This window comes from Micropterus salmoides, unplaced genomic scaffold (assembly GCF_014851395.1).
Source record: "Micropterus salmoides isolate LMB-PRFRI ecotype aquatic unplaced genomic scaffold, ASM1485139v1 Ms_hic_scaffold_1, whole genome shotgun sequence".
Classification (NCBI taxonomy): Eukaryota; Metazoa; Chordata; class Actinopteri; order Centrarchiformes; family Centrarchidae; genus Micropterus; species Micropterus salmoides.
The window spans coordinates 3,521,669-3,537,822 of NW_024040040.1; positions in this window are offsets into that span (position 1 = coordinate 3,521,669).

Genomic DNA, 16,154 nt, shown 5'->3' on the forward strand with positions numbered 1-16,154 from the left:
TGACTGTGTTGAACTATCATTTGGAAAACCAGATAGTTATGGAAATTACGTCATTTATAGATCATCTGTAGCAGTAACTGTAAATGATCCAAATGCAACGTATGAAAGTGAGTAATGGTTGCTAAATTATGGCAACATAGTGACATGTAATATAATTTAATTGATTTTAAGTACTACAATTTTGAGTGAAAAGTATTAATTTAATTTAACTAAATAAAGTACGTGATAATAAAAGCAACGGTTATTATCGATTATTGCAAGTAATAAGTAAGTCATCCTAAATCAATTTCACAAAAAAAGTGATTTATATTTACTAAATATCTGGGTAAAAATTATTTTAATTCATTAATAAACACATTGTTGCTTAATTCAACACATTTACACGGCTATAGGGTAGTGTGGGATAAGACGCCCCCCTATGCTCAATGTCTATTTGTCTAATATTTTATAGGGTTTTTTGTATCTTTGAGATGGCCATGCTTAGGTTAACATAATATAAAGTAAAATAAATGCCTACAGTTGAGAAATTGTTTAGAATTTAATCAAATGTAAATTTTAGGAGAATGGCATTTTCGCAGCTAGTGGGGAAAGATGGTATTTCTCAGTCTTACTCAGGTTGCTGGAACTTCATTAGCAGAACGTCTGAGGTCAAATATGTGCATGTTAGCTAGAAATGACGATCAACCCCAAACATACTAATCTAGCATTTTACTACTTTAAACAAAAACTATAAAAATCTTTCACTCTAAACAATTGCATAACTTATGTTAAGGTTCGCCTTACTGTAAATACACACTATATATATATATATATGTGTGTGTGTGTGTATTAATAGTAAATTGAACACAATAAAAAAAAATTGTAACAGTTTTTTCCCCCTGGAAAGTCGTCTTAAAAACTTGAAACTTAAAATCTTATTTTTGGGGAAACACCCACAACAACAGATGGCGCCAAATATCTGCTAAGCGCATGTTACCCTCCAGACTGAAGTGTGTCACCGTCCCACTGAAACATGGAGCAATCGTGCCGAACAAAGTGGCAACAAAGTAGTTTAAGTTAACGACAGCTGAGGAGGAGTTATGATTTTAAGGTATATTGTTGTTGTTTTTTAACATCTTTTAAATAAAATTAATTAAATATCTTTCTAAATGAAATGGTCACATTTAAATTACATTGTAGCCTACATATTATTTATCAGTAATTTAAATGTAACCATTTGCACCTTTTTAAAATTTTCTTCAGTGTGTTTTTGTTACAATTTTATTCAAATAAAATGCTTTTCTTTATAAAGACACGATTTGGTATTAAAGTATTTTTCCTGAAAATAGTCGGACTAAAATGGTAATTGTTTACATTGGTATCACATGACTGTTCAGTAATGCTGAATGTCACTTTGTGTCAGTGTTTGCTTAAGTTGTTTCGACAGATCACCAGGAACAGCAGGTAAACATGTTGTGTGCAACTTTTTTTAAACATGTTTATCCAACAGTTTTCCAGTGGTTTAGTGCAAAATACCAACAATATCAGACAGAGAGGCTGTAAGAACACAAAGACAAACCATGTATGTGTACAATTGGTATACAACGGTTTGTGATTCACATTAACAAAGGTTTAATTATTTAATCTGTGCTTGAACTGTTTGGAAAATTTACCCATGCTGGACTACTTACAAAGAATGTTTTGGGATTATGAAAAGGCTCAGTACAGATTATTTTTATGTGAATTAAGGTCTAGGCCTGTTAGTGCATTTAAATTACAACGTTTTTAAACTGTCAGGGCCATCATGCTTTTCAAACGACTGGGGGTCTGGGACAAGGTCAAGTAATCCCATTTTGTGGAATCACGAGGTATCAGCTGCCTGAGCCAATATTGAGTCAAAAACACAATGTCACACATATCAAATGAGTTTGTTTAGTTGAATTTGTGTAAAAAAAAGAACACTTGCAGCACTGAAACTGAATAATTTTTCTTTCACTTGACTTGATCTGAGGATCTGCCCAAAATTTAATTAAGTGGAAGCAAGTTGGGAACATCAGCGCAGCACGAACAATCTTTATGACGTCTTTATATTTAATAGTGTCACTTTTATAAAGAGTAAAATAACCTTCAAAAGCCCAAATACTGAAAACTGAACTCATCAGGTTTGCAGCTCCTACGCAGTGAGCAGTTAACCAGGTGACAGTTTCAATTCTCTTTCATTTTGCAAGGATTCGTTTTATTAAGCTAGTAGCTTATTGTTGAGGCTGTTCACTTTTGGGGACAGCTTTTGACAAACCAGCTCGAGGAGGAGTTTCTGGAAGACTTCAAGCGTGCACCTGAGCTCCTTGGGATAGGCAAGATTTGATGTACAAAGCCAACAACCATGGAACAAACCCTCTGAAAGTTACCCAGAGCAGTCAGAACTTTCACTCCCTCTACAACGATACCGATGTCGGCAGGACCCTCTGGCGTAGTAGTCCGGCAGATGTTGAAAGACCTCAGCCTCCTCAGAAAGACAGCTCTGGCCCTTCCTGTAGAGGGCGTGAGTGTTCTTGGTCCAGTCCAGTTTATTGTCAATGACCCTCTGGATGGAAACAGGGGTCACTGGAGCCTTGGTTCTCCTTAGATCCACATCCAGCTCCTTAGTCCTTTGTTAGAGCTTACTTAATCTTAAACTTTACAAATTCAATAGGGACCTCGCACGGTTCGTGCTTGGTAAGTAAGCTCAATTTTGGGGGCCTAAACATACTCGAAAACTCACCAAACTTTGCAAACATGTCAGAACTGGTGAAAAATTTCGTATTTTATGGGTTTCGCGCAAAATGACTCGCTAGCGCCACCTAGAAAATTGGAAAAAATTAGCCCCTCGTTCAGGTTCAACCTACATGCACGAAATTTTCTGGGGACATGTCAAGACGCACAAAAAAGCCTCAAGAACCCATAGCCTAAAGTCAACAGGAAGTCGGCCATTTTGAATTTTACGGCCATTTTTGGATGATTTACACACTTCGTACTTTAACGAACTCCTCCTAGGGATTTAGTCGGATCGACGTCAAATTTCTGCTGTGCCTTCTAAAGGCATTGACGATGAAAAGTTGTGCTATTTGCGAGTTTTTGTCAATGGGCGTGTCCGTGGCGTCGATGATTCGACATGAACCAGGAAGTTATTGTAACTTCAGGGTATATGCTCACATCTGCACCAAACTGTACATGTCATGTCCTGAACACATGTGCGGAGTGTTCTTATTCATAGTTTTCACATGACCTCACATTCCATGAAAAACGCTCCCTTGGAGGGCAAAAAAGACGTTATTTTCCACTGCCAGGAAGCAAGTGATACACTATAAATGAGTTTTTTACTTTTTCATTGCCAAAATGCTGGATGGTAGTGTACCTTCTGATGCACAAATAGAGGAAGAGACAAGCCTGAGCTGTGTTAGGTGAGGGATTCCCCACAAGATAAACGTAAACATTGCCGCGGCGGCAGGGACCTGGCAGCGGGTGCTTTAACAGGGATCCTATGTGCCCAACACTTGCAGTTTGTGTTCATATATTTCTTTTTCTTAAGTTAAGAGGTGATCCAAATAAATGTAACTGCTTTTGCAGCGTCTCTAAGGGGGAGTCGCGGCGCGAGCCGTTGTGTTGGTCTGTTGTTTTTGCCCTCCAGGTAGCCTACCGCAAATGTCACGTGACTGCAAACTATGAATCGACAGGGAGGAACACTTCTAACTATTGTTACAATATGACAACATAAAATACACCAGGTTAGTGCTGAATGCAAAAGATGCTCTTTATGTTATACAGCCTAATAATTTGTCGTCAGCAGCTGTTTGCACTGTTTTTTCACGATTAAATGAGCTACATTGGTGTGATGCGCGAATTGGCTGAATAATCATGTAGGCCTACGCACGAATCATCCACCCACACTCAACCCAACTAATTATTTTCTCGGATTTTTCCCACCTCTACCAGTCCTTTTAACTTTCCAGGTGATTTCTTTATTGTGTTGATGTATGAGTGTTTTTGTTTAATGGTTTACTTTTAGAATTAGAAAGGAGTCTGTCAGTCATTTTAAACGTTTCCATCGGCGCTGTAATGTCACAACAAATAGGCTATCCTGGGACATGAAGCTAATCTGCACAGACAGCTGTTTAATTCACACAAATATCCCGCTGTATATTATTTGACCAGAACAAAGTATTACTTATTTATCAAACGGATAAGAAGTTCTTCTTCCATGTAGGCCTACATTTACTAATTTGGCAGACACTATTATGCAGAAAATTCACCTGAAGAAGAATGTTCTTTCTACGATTCTAACCCAGACCTCCTGAACCCAGACCTCCACTGCCGCTGTACTACTGTGTAGCTGTAGCAACTTCCGTTGTGGCTTTTTGTAATCGTGTTGTGGCATGATGTCATCTTGTGAAAATCTGCTCCTGTTTTAGCCCCTCCTACCTGCCTGCTGCCATTACAGGTGCAGCTCTGACTGATTCAAGGAAACAGCTTTCTTTTAAAAAAGTCTTTTCTCTGCTTGGGGCGAGTGAGAGTCTGCTTCATCAACACTTTGGACTCTTTGAAGAAACTGTAAGTTGCTTTGTTTGATAATTTAACTACAAGTTTGTCTTTAGTCTCTTTAGAGTCTTCATCAGCACTTTGGACTTTGTCTTTGGTCCCTTTAAGGTTTGTTTCTTGCTGTCTAATGTTTGTAGTAGTTGTTCACTTCTTATTATCATTAGAGAGTTTGAAGAACTCTTATGTTAGAAGAGAAATCTCCATGTTGTTGGATTATTGATTTACTGGAATCAAACAATCTGATGAACAGCTGATGTTTATTTCCTTTCTTCAGATGTTAGAAAACAAACCACCTACATTGTGCTTTTCACATTGTCTTCTCCACCAGCATAAAGTCAGACACGACAGTATACCAATGTTTCCTGTCAAACCTGAAGGGGAAGATTTTTTTCTCTTTTATATCCTCGATCAGGCCACAAGTTGATTTTTTTTTTTTTTAAGCTGTCCTGCCTGGCAGCCTGGTATGAGTATGAGGAGCTGGATACCATATTTTACCAGAAAGATTTTACTTTAATAACAGAGTATTAAAATACTCCTTTGTCTGTTTTGTTATTGTTGGACCGTGACTTTAAATGACCCTTTTTAAAGTATGTGTAGTCCTTGGTCCTGCATGTTCTTTAATGAAGCAATAGGAGAAGATGTTTTTGGTCCAAGTTAATCAGTTTTATTACAAGTAAATGAATAAAGCTTCAGAGCTCTGGGTCGATCTTCCTTTTTCTGACAAACAACAAGCTGTATCAGTTCATGAAGTCTGACTGGCTATCTCTCCCTGACCCAGTGTTTTATTATACATTGTCAAGTCATAAAACAATAAAACAAAAGTGTAGGTCAGTCCATGATTGGCCCACGTCCTCTGACCCCAATGTTGTCCTCTGACTCCACGAATCACCATGCTGTTGGTGGGCAGATTATGAGCGTAGTTCCTGAAATGAGATATCTTGGAGAACAGATGTTTTGTACCACATTCCAAACCACCCCTCACCCATTGTTCATGTCTCCTTATCTGATCATGCAGTGACCCCCTGTTTCTGCACCTCTCCAAAAAACACACACATCATGTCTAGTTTAATAACATGATGGTTGGTTTATAAATGATAAACCAACATATAAACTTCTACCTATAATCTACATCAGAGATCAATATAAGAAAACACAATAATTTTGGTTACCCTGAGTAATACAAAAATCATGCTATCATAATCTCTCATTATTTACTTAAATTTATTTGTCACCGGGTCGGACAGAGGACAGACATGGGGATGGGGAATAGAAACACCACATAAAAAAAACAGCACAGACAAAGGACAACACCTGCAAGAGAACATGGATGGGGGGGTGGGGACAACAGGAAATAGCAGAAGGAAACACCAATTGCAGAAAGCAACAAAACCTGCAAGAGAACTGGGCCATGTTTCAGAAAGCGGGTTTAGTGAAAACTCTGAGTAAGTTGAGCCCTAGATGAGGAAAACTCTGGGTTTTTGGTTTCAGAGAGCGAGATCAGATAAACTCTAGGTCTGTAACCCCGGCAACTTACGCTGTAAACCTAACCTGCTCGGGAGGAGGTTTACTTCAACTAACGCTGAGTTTCTCTCTGACTCTCTCTGAATCTCCTGCAGAGATTGAAGTGGCTGTCTCACACACCGTGTCATTTCCTCAATTATACTGTCAATATCAAAGCATATATGCATATATGTGAATATCTCTGAGTGAGGATGACTGCGGTGCAGGTGAAACAAATAAATGTAATTTAAAAGTGAGTTTTTCATTATCTGCTGATCGTCTGAATGTGTTTTGACAGCATTCATAAAATATGAAATGAGCAAGATTTTATTAATGTAACATAGATGTCTAAAACTTCACAGTCAGTTTGAACCTAGTCACATTTTACATTATTAAAAAATCATTAATAGGCCTACTGAGTCAGACTGTCACTTTACAATCACAGGTCCATGAGGAGCCTAAACTGTGTCTAATCTGTTCGATTAATATTTTCATCTTCAGTTATTTCCACCGGCATTTAGTCCCGTCAGGTTCCAGCTGAATAAACAGGCCTGTAGCTGTTTAAAATGAACAACAGGCTGGAGGAGAATCCAGCACTTTATCAATCATTAAGGAAACTCCAGTCTGGTAAATGATGAATGAGCAACGCTGTAATAAATGTAATGTTGTTCACGTATCGATCCTCCGCTCCTGTGTTTTAGAGCCAATCATGTTGACACGTTGGCAGCATTCATATTTGTAGCTCCACCCGATTAAAATGGAGGCTCTGCCTTTATTTACCCGTTGCCATGGTGAATCGTAGTATCGGAGCTCCATTGATGAGGCTTATTCTGATCAACAGCTCAGAGTTCAGGTTTACACTCAGAGTTTGTTGAACCTGCTTTCTGAAACAGGGCCCTGGGAGGGGGGCTTGGAGCGGAGAAAAACAAACAACAATCAAAAACAAAGAAACAATCAGCCAAACAGCAGCAATGAACAGCTGATATAGGAAGACAATTGACAGAGAAATGAAAATGAGAAACAGTCAAGCAACATAAATAAACAACACAGCACCGCCGTGAGAGCTGAAATAATAACAATTACTTTAAATAAGTAACTGAAAGAAAAACATCAAGAATAATTCTATATGTGAGACTTTATGTGTGTGTGTGTGTTTGTGTGCATAAGCCTGGTAAGTAATGTAGTTGTTAGTGAGAGTGGGATGCCACAACCGCGCCGCACCGAGTCCAGCAACAGGCAGACAAGAAGCTCAATAGCCAATAGGGGTGGGAGAGAAAAAGAAAGAAGTTGACTCCCAGATGGATCGCGATGCGAACGCAGAAGGACCCGACCAACAAACGGCATCTAAATGCCAATCGACAACGCAATGCCTTCGGAAAGCAAAAGGTGGAACCTGCAGAAGAGGCCCCAATCGGTAGAAAAGCGGGGGCCGCCAGCGCCAACCCAACATGCCCCATGCACAGCACACCCTCCAGCTGCTGTGCATCACCAGCCAAACTAGCAACGAGGCAAAATCAACTTGCTCAGCTGCATGTCATCGCCAACCCACCCACCCGTCAAGGGCCGAGAACTCCAGGCACAAGCCAGAACAAACCCAGAGCACAGCTCCGCCCCGCACCCACACTGCACATCCCGACAACTAACTTTATACCTCAGTCTCCAGAGGAGTCCGACAACTGGCCGACAGAGAAACAGGGGAGCACGGATCTGAGGCCACAAACTAGTCCCTCTCTAAGCCAACCAGGAAATGCCTCCCCCGGTCTCCAATGCACAAACCAAACACTCAGTAGCCATCCACCGATCCTGCACAGAAGAAAAAACCACCTGTCTCGGGGAAAGCTGTGCTCCGCCCCGAGGGAGAACAGCAGAGAGCCATGCCGGGGCGCTCCCCATCAGCAGGGAGCAATAACGTGGCAGACCCAGTGCCGACAGTCACCAGCCCAGGGGCCATCCCCCCGAGTGCAGGCACAGCCTGCGGTCCCCAAGACCCATGAACCTGAGGCCGGACGGGGGCCCAGCCCCCCCAGGCAGCCACCCCCAAGGACGAGGGCCAAAACCCATCCCGACAACAATGTGCCCCCGGGACTACCGAATACCCCCACTGTGAGAGAGCCGGCAGGGGTAAGCAGTGGGAGCCCCACCCCTGCTGAAGAGTGCCCCGGCAAGGAGAGGAGACAATGGGCCCCCAGGCCCAGGGACACGCCACCTGCCCCAGATATAAGCAAAAGCCAGAGGCCCGAGTCCCCAGGCCCCCACGCCAGGCAAGGCGGACACCAACCCCATGGCAACCCCGACGCCCTGGGGGTCCAGGGGGAGGACACGAGGCCAATGAGATCCCCCCCAAACACCTACAACTCCCCCCTGCCTGCCTCTGTAAATGTGTATAATGTGTAATTAAAATTGAGGGGCAGCCAGTGTGGGTGGGGGGAAAGCAGCCCCTCACACCAAACGTCCTGCAGCCTGTTCGCCCGCCAGAGCCCTAACAGTGTATGCAGTGAGACATGACCGGGGGGGAAGGTGAAAGAGGTCATAGGGAGGTTAGAAAGGTCCTCCCCACTGTGGCCAGGTTCCTGTCAGCCCCGTCCCCCACCCCCCTAGGCACGAGGACCCCAGGTCCCTCCAGCCCAAGTTGATTCTCATGTTCTATTCACTTGTGTTGTCAGACCAAATGAATAAAAGCAGTACACCTTAGGATTTGCACTAAATAAAGCAAATGAACCCTTTTTATAATTGCACGTATAGAACTCCATGTGATGAGGTTACAATAAACATCCATGGTCTGGAGAAAAATCCCTTACAGCCGCTTTCCAGAAATGGAAAAACATAATCTAAGATGTTCTTCTTGCTTTCCAACCAAACCAGGGGAACCTTGTAGTCTCATACAGTTCCTGTAGTGCATTTTTAGAATTTGTGTCACGTTTCAAATTTGTGGCCCAATCCCAATGTCCACCCTCACAGACTCAGACTTTGAAGCCCGGGAAGTCCGTGAGGGCTTAGGGCTGTCCCACTGTCAAAACATCAAGTGTGTGAGGGCTCCACATTTCTGCAGACTTGACCTGAGGGAATTGCCCACAGTTCATAATGTTGTGACGTGAAACACTAGGGTTACCACGGGAAGCTCGGAAGCGAGAGAAAAAACTCGGCAAATCTGCCTTATAAGAGAAGAAGAACAACAGTAAACAAACAAGCGTGAAAACCAATGCTGATGTATGTAGATTTAAGATGATGCATAGAACACATGAAGTCAGAGGAATGCAATCACCTTATTAAACACAATTTATTCAAGTATTTAGTTTAGTTTTTGCTTAATGATGCTGTTTTGACCAACAATATTACATTAAATTACAAATCCAGCCTGTGGCCTTTTGCTTCATGTCGTCCCCTATCTCTCCCTCATTTCCTCACTCTGTCCGCTGTCCTATCAAATAACGGCTTAAAAATGTATAAATAACAAAAATAGATTGACATTTACCTCTCCTCCACTCTGTAGGGCTAGAGCCTGCAAGACTTAAAAATCAGCCATAAACATAAAATAAAAAGTGTCTCTGCATTGTCAAGGTAATGTGTTAAAGTGCTTCAGACGGACTGATGTTGGTGAGCTGTTACTCAATCGGCAGCAACGTGTTTATAAGACCTGCCATATTAAAAAGGCAGTACAGTGTGCGTACACAGTATGGTGTTCAGCACATCACCGTTTCTGTTTAAATAAATGTTTGGCTGCATTTTTTTCTGCAGGTTGGACTTTTTGACGCTTCTGATTTGGATTTGAAGGTATCAAGATGTGACGGCTTCCGATCAGACAAACACAAACACCAGCAGCGTCTGCCAGTGGCTGCAGGTGAAGGTAGAAAGTCTCTTTGACCACATCTGGACGGGACTTTAACAGGTGACAACCTGACAGGTAACATGACACACCTTTGATAAAGAAACTCTCTTCTTTATTCCAACACTGGTATTTACTGTTTCTCACAGCGCTTTTCATGAAAGAGCAGGTCTAGACCGTACTCTATGATGTTATTTACAGAAGCCCAACAGTTCCCACCAAGAGCAGCACTAGGCGACAGAGGCAAGGAAAAACTTCCTTTTAAGAGGCAGAAACCTCGAGCAGAACCATGGCTCAGGGTGGGCGATGAATTCATTCCATGATCTGTGACTTTATGGACAAAAAGATTTCATGTGTAGTTCAGTCTGAATCAGCAGCAGGAAACAAATTAGATTTTAATGTGAGCTGACTTCACTGCTGAGATATGAGGGAGAGTCAGAACTGGTCTGACAGCCTGAATACTTTTTATTCTCTGATTGAAACCTGTTTTTTCTCTGTACTAAACACATCAGAGAATCAGAGAACACTAACTGTTTGTTTCTTTACCTAGAGAGAATTTAGGGGAAAATTCACATTGTGACTCTAGACCCTCTAGGAAGTGGGGCTTGTGTTGCCTCGTTTAATTTGTCAGGTTTGGTTTCTGATCAGATACCTACCTGTGTTTAAGAAGGCTGTCCCAAACACCATGTTTTGGCTCTGGAGCAATGGAAGTATTGTTTATTTATTTGTCGTTTCCTCGCTCCTCGCTTGAACCGGAAGTTGTTCCGCTCAACCATCTTGCAGACTGTCCCAAAGCTCTTTTTTGCGCTCCGAGGATCGGGGAGTGATCTCTGAGGAGCTATGAGCGAGGATAGTGAATCTTTCGCGGAAGTCTTTTACTGACCAACACGCCCCCTTACTGGGTAGCCGTTATATTGACCGGACGCAGCAGCTGATCGGACTGTTCTGATACATCAGGACAGATAACATTAAAGTCAAGTGTATCGCTGTCTTATATTTGAGTTGTTTTATGATTCACTGTCTTGTTAAAATCTGTGTTCATTGTAGGTCTGAACCACAAAAGTCCCACACACAACTTTATTTATTTATTAGAAAGAGTTTTCTTTCTTTTATTTCTCCCATGAACTTGGGAGACAATTAAAGTCAGAGAGTCGGAGAGTCTGTCAGCAAGAAACACGTTTAACATAATTTATCGTCATTTACATTCAGTCACATGTGAGGCTGGTCATTCCTGTGTTTAGTCCAAATAGATGACAATATAACCTAGTAAATACGAAGCCTAAGGAGTCAGACAAGTCACTAAACTGCAATAAAGTCTCAAATGAAGCAAGCAAAGGGTAATCAAGCCTGCACATCCAGCCATCTCACATACTGCATCTGATGAAAGCAGCCGGTGGCTCAACGAGCAGAATCTGATGAAAGAATGAATAAAAGCTGCTGCGCTAAAAATAAATTCATTGGATTGATATGAAGGAATGCAGTGATCGGTCAGTGACGAGTGATGTGACTTGCATAAATAAACTGCATGCAGTAGCGTTACAAGATATCAGAAGAGGAAATGAACAGAAAGCCCAAAAATGAGCGGACTTTGATATGAGTTACATCATTTCAATTTCCCCTAAAACATTTAGCCTAATAATAATAATAATAATAATAATCATATTCTGGGTTATTCAATAACAAATTCTCAATCAGAATAAATAAATATAAATGCAGATAATATCAGCATTGTGCCAGTAGAAATGATCCTGTGAGCAGGACACATAAGCACTTTCAAAGTTTCCATCAACCCTCAAAAGCTCTTCCCCACCTCCATGCCCGAGACCCCGCTTTCCACAATCCTAAAGCATTCTGGGAACCATTAGTCCAGCAGGCCTCTTACTCTGTCTCATGTTCTGTTCATGGTCTGGTTCTTTTGTCTGGTTCATCTCACCTCAATATTCAAGAATAATTCACCCGATTCTCTGTCGCCTCCGAGGTTATTGCCAGCCTCCTGCCATCCCCCTAGCAATTAAGATTAATTCCCATGATGTATCCTCTGCATCTCCTGACCACCTCCCTCAGAGACAAAAAATTAGGAATTTAAGGTCACTCCATCGCTGCACTTCTCCGATTCCTTTGCCTCCGAGGGCATCGCCATCTCCCCAACTATCCTGCCTCACAACACTCTGCCGATTACTGGTGGAGTTTAGATGAAATAGTTTGGAGGTCTGTTTGATTAAAATCAGCAGCGTCAATAAAAACACCATCTGATTGTTTAGTCATGTGACTCCTGAAGACCTCATACAGTTCCTAAAGTGCATTTTTAGAGTTTGCATCATGTTTCATATCAGTGTGTCACTGAATGTAGTCGCTCCTCCATGCAGGTGTGTGTGCTGGGCTGCAGCTTCATGCCTCCATCTAGTGGACTGATAGTAGAAGTCCAGCAGCTGATGGCAGCTTCCTCTGCCTCACGCTGCTGTCTGACTGCATTCAGCTGCCACTGATATGAAACAGAAACTAGCAGCCAATCAGTGGAGGAGCAGCTGATCTTTTTCCAGGAGAAATGATGGAAAGGAGGATTTGAGTTGATGTGCAGATGAATGATTTGTGTTTCCTCTCCAGGTGAAAGTGGATGTGAGTTGAGCAGCATGAGTCAGTGTGAGGACAGAGAGGAGGGAGTCCCTCCCTCTAAAAAAGCTCGGTGTGGGGAACATGACAGCCAGACCAAAGCTCAGAGGTGAGATGAGGATCTCTAACTGTCCAGGACTCAAATCACTCCACCATCATTATTCACTCTCAAACCTCTGTGTGTGTTGTGTTGAAGCCCAGAGCAGCACACACCAGACTTAACTTACATGAGTTAAGTAACGCACTTATTTTAACCCGAACCATGATGTTTCCTAAACCTAACCAAATTGCAATTGTTTCACAACGTTAACCACTAGTTTTTGCTAACTTGACTGTGGAGCCCTACATGTTGAAAAACAACGCTAAAGGAGTACCCAGGGAGCAACGCCAAGGGGTTTTGACCAAGTGTCAATATGATGAGAGTGACTGGTCAAAAGATTTTTATATTGACTTTGAACAAGAAAATTTCACAGACAGTGAGTATGTGTCAGTATTAAACAGCGTTGGCCAATCAGAGCTAAATGTTCATGTCTCCCTTCTCATGTTGCTCCCTGCTGATGTTTGTCCTCATTAAATCCAGTCTGACCAGTTGTCCTTCTAATGTCCATGTTCTCCTAGAATGATGATGAAGGTCAGAGCCAGATTAGTATTGAAGGACAGGTCCACCTGAACCAGTCTGTCCCTATACTGACATGCCCATAAGTCCACTGAAAGAGTTCTTGATGGCTGTAATTGTTCCTCCTGTGCACAACTGGCCCTGAAGAGATCTGTTCCTGATGGGGTTTCAGTGGAAGTGATGGAGTCCACAGTCCTGGTTCTGTGACATTGGACATTGGATTCAAGACATTGGACAGTTCAGAGGCTAAGAGGCTTCAGCAGACTCAGTTCCATAAATCAAGTTCAGGTCTTTTTAGTCCTTCCTCTTTGGATTTTGTCCTAAAATGCTTCACCAACCAAAGTCTATAAGTAACAGCAAATGTTAGAATTAGGGATGGGTATCGTTAAGAAATGAACGGTATTACTACTATTATGGATACTGCTTATCAATCCGGTGCTTTAACAGTATTCTTATCGTTTCTTTTCGTTTTTCAGAAAAAAAGAAAGAAACCTAGAATAGAATTACCCTTTCTTTATATACATTTTTGCAAAATCTTTAAATGGGTGATTGAATTTATGAACCACCAATGGTTAAACAGTCAGCTGGCCAAAGGTTACTTTTTATTATGAACCCATGTTCGCACAGTTTAGTTAACTGTGTGTGTAGTCTCTAAGCTGCTTGTACACATATCGCACGTAGACAAAGAGCAAATAAGTACAAGCAAACAAGTGGAAAACGGTGAGTTTACTCTGCAGAGTATACGTAGCCAGTCTATTTTTGATGGAAGCTGCATCGAGCAGCACATAACGGCATAAAGAATCCGGTCAATTCTCAAAATAAAACACCCTGTGGAGACTCTCGACAATAAAACAACAAACACGGTTAAAACAGACAAAAAAAGAGAACACAATTAACTATGTAGCGTTCTTAATCATAGTAGAAGCACAAAAAGCAAACACTGATTATCAAATCAACACAATCTAAACACTTCAGCAAAATCAGGCTCTGATTCTGAAATGCTTCTGCAGACGACAGAATGAAACGGGGTCACAGAGAGCTGTGAAGAAGTTAGCACAAGCACAAAAAGGGCAAATTAATAACAAGTCAATGACTTGGTTTAGGCTACAGGCTCTGCTGCTGAAATTCTTCTGAAATGTTTCCAGTGGACTTTGATGCTGGGCTGAAGATGGATCAAAACCGTGGCGCAATCGTAACGCAACATAGCCTGTGTTGAGCCGAATTCTGCCTGCCTGCCGAGAATAGCATGCACCTCATGGGAGGTAACACTCATTTATGTTGAATAAAGAGGTGGATGCAAATCTCGACTAGAAGCCTACATCATGTGTTCTGCCGTATTGTGCATCCACCTCTAAAGGTCCTTTTCAGACACAGTTATCATACAGATACAGTTATTACCTCATATTTTTGCTGAATCATAAGGAATGCTACTTCTAATAAGTGTAATAAAATATTAACGACTCTAAACGTTTATACAAGATATACTTTTATAAGTTTTATCACCATTGATGAACTCCACAAAGAATATTATAGCATTAAAAACAAGTATTTGGAGGTGCATGCAATTCTCGGCATGTCTTCAAATCTGTTGTCAAATCTGGACTAGATTGTCCCAGAGGGACAATAGTCTTTAAAACACTGATTCAGATTTGTGAAAAATTTATTCTATTTGTAGTGTTTCAGACAGCATTAAGGCTTTGTCTAAAATGCCTAACAGCTTTCAAAACAGTAAGAGGTGCAAAAAACAGAGAATCAAGCTCAGCAGTGTGAGTTAACTTTCCCATAAGTTCCCCTAAACCTTCCCCTTAACTGCCGAAGATGTGAATCGGAAGCTAACTTCAGCGTCTTGTGGAGTTCTTTGCATCCACCTCTTTCCTCAGTATACTCTATGGGCTACGAGCGATATCTTCCACAAGGTGCCTACAGTTCTCGGCAGGCATGCAAAATTCAGCACACCAGTGGTGAGAGAGAGAGCATGCAGGCTCCGTGAGAGGTAGCCATTCCTAGTCAAAATACAGGCCAGCAGTGCTGCTGTTGATGGAGCCCACAGTTAAGTTTATCTGTCAGTAACAGTAACATCTGCTCAGAAATCATTGCATGTAGTCCCGGTATTGTTCGGTCCAAAATCTTATGGAGAATGTACCAATGATGGACAGACTGAAATCATTCACTTTCATGTTCTATTGAACTTTGATCCTTTTCTTGTTGATAGCTGCTAGTTTCTCCAGCAGCTTCTGAGTCTGAAGACTGCAAGTTAATTTCCATCCCTGATGGCTTCCTTTCTGTCTAACAGGATCTATGGGAGACCGGTCTCTGCTGAACCTGGATCTGGACTTGGCCGTGAACCTGGATCCAGCTGTGTGTCCTTAAAGAGTGACTGGTCAAATGCTCACTTCATTGATTTTAAAGGACGACAGTCCTCTGCTGCAAAACGGTCAGCTGTTAATAACGTTGAAATATTATTAATTTGTGTTTTTACTGTTTTATTGAACGTGTGTGTTTATTTTCAGCATCGTTCTTCTTCACATACACTTATATTCTCACATCTGAAGCTTCCCAGTAGAACCAGTAAACCAGTCTTAAAGAGGTCATATTCTGCTTTTTGGCCTTTTCCCTTTCCTGTATTGAGTTATAAACCTTTTTTGTGCATGTAATAGGTTTGCAAAGTGAAAAAGCCCAAAGGGAGTTCCCATCTCCCACAGAAAACTCTGCTCTGAACTGAAAACAGCTCGTTTGGAGTCCAGCCGCTTCCCTTTCTTATGATGTCACAATGAAAATCCGTGTCATAACGCTCGCCAAGCGGCTACTCCGACACGCCCTCAGAAACAGTGAGCTGCAGCACACAGCTCTCCTCTCCCTTCCAAACACTAGCTACCCTCCAGGCAGTCAGTGGACAGAAAGTTGTTCCTGTGATGTAGAGACAGAGCTCAGTTAAAACTTTATGGATACAGATTAATAACTCACCGCTCTGAAACTCTCGCTCCAGTCCATGTTGCCAAGCTGGTCGGCAACACGTACGGCTGAACCCGAGCTGTTTACCGGCTTCTCGCT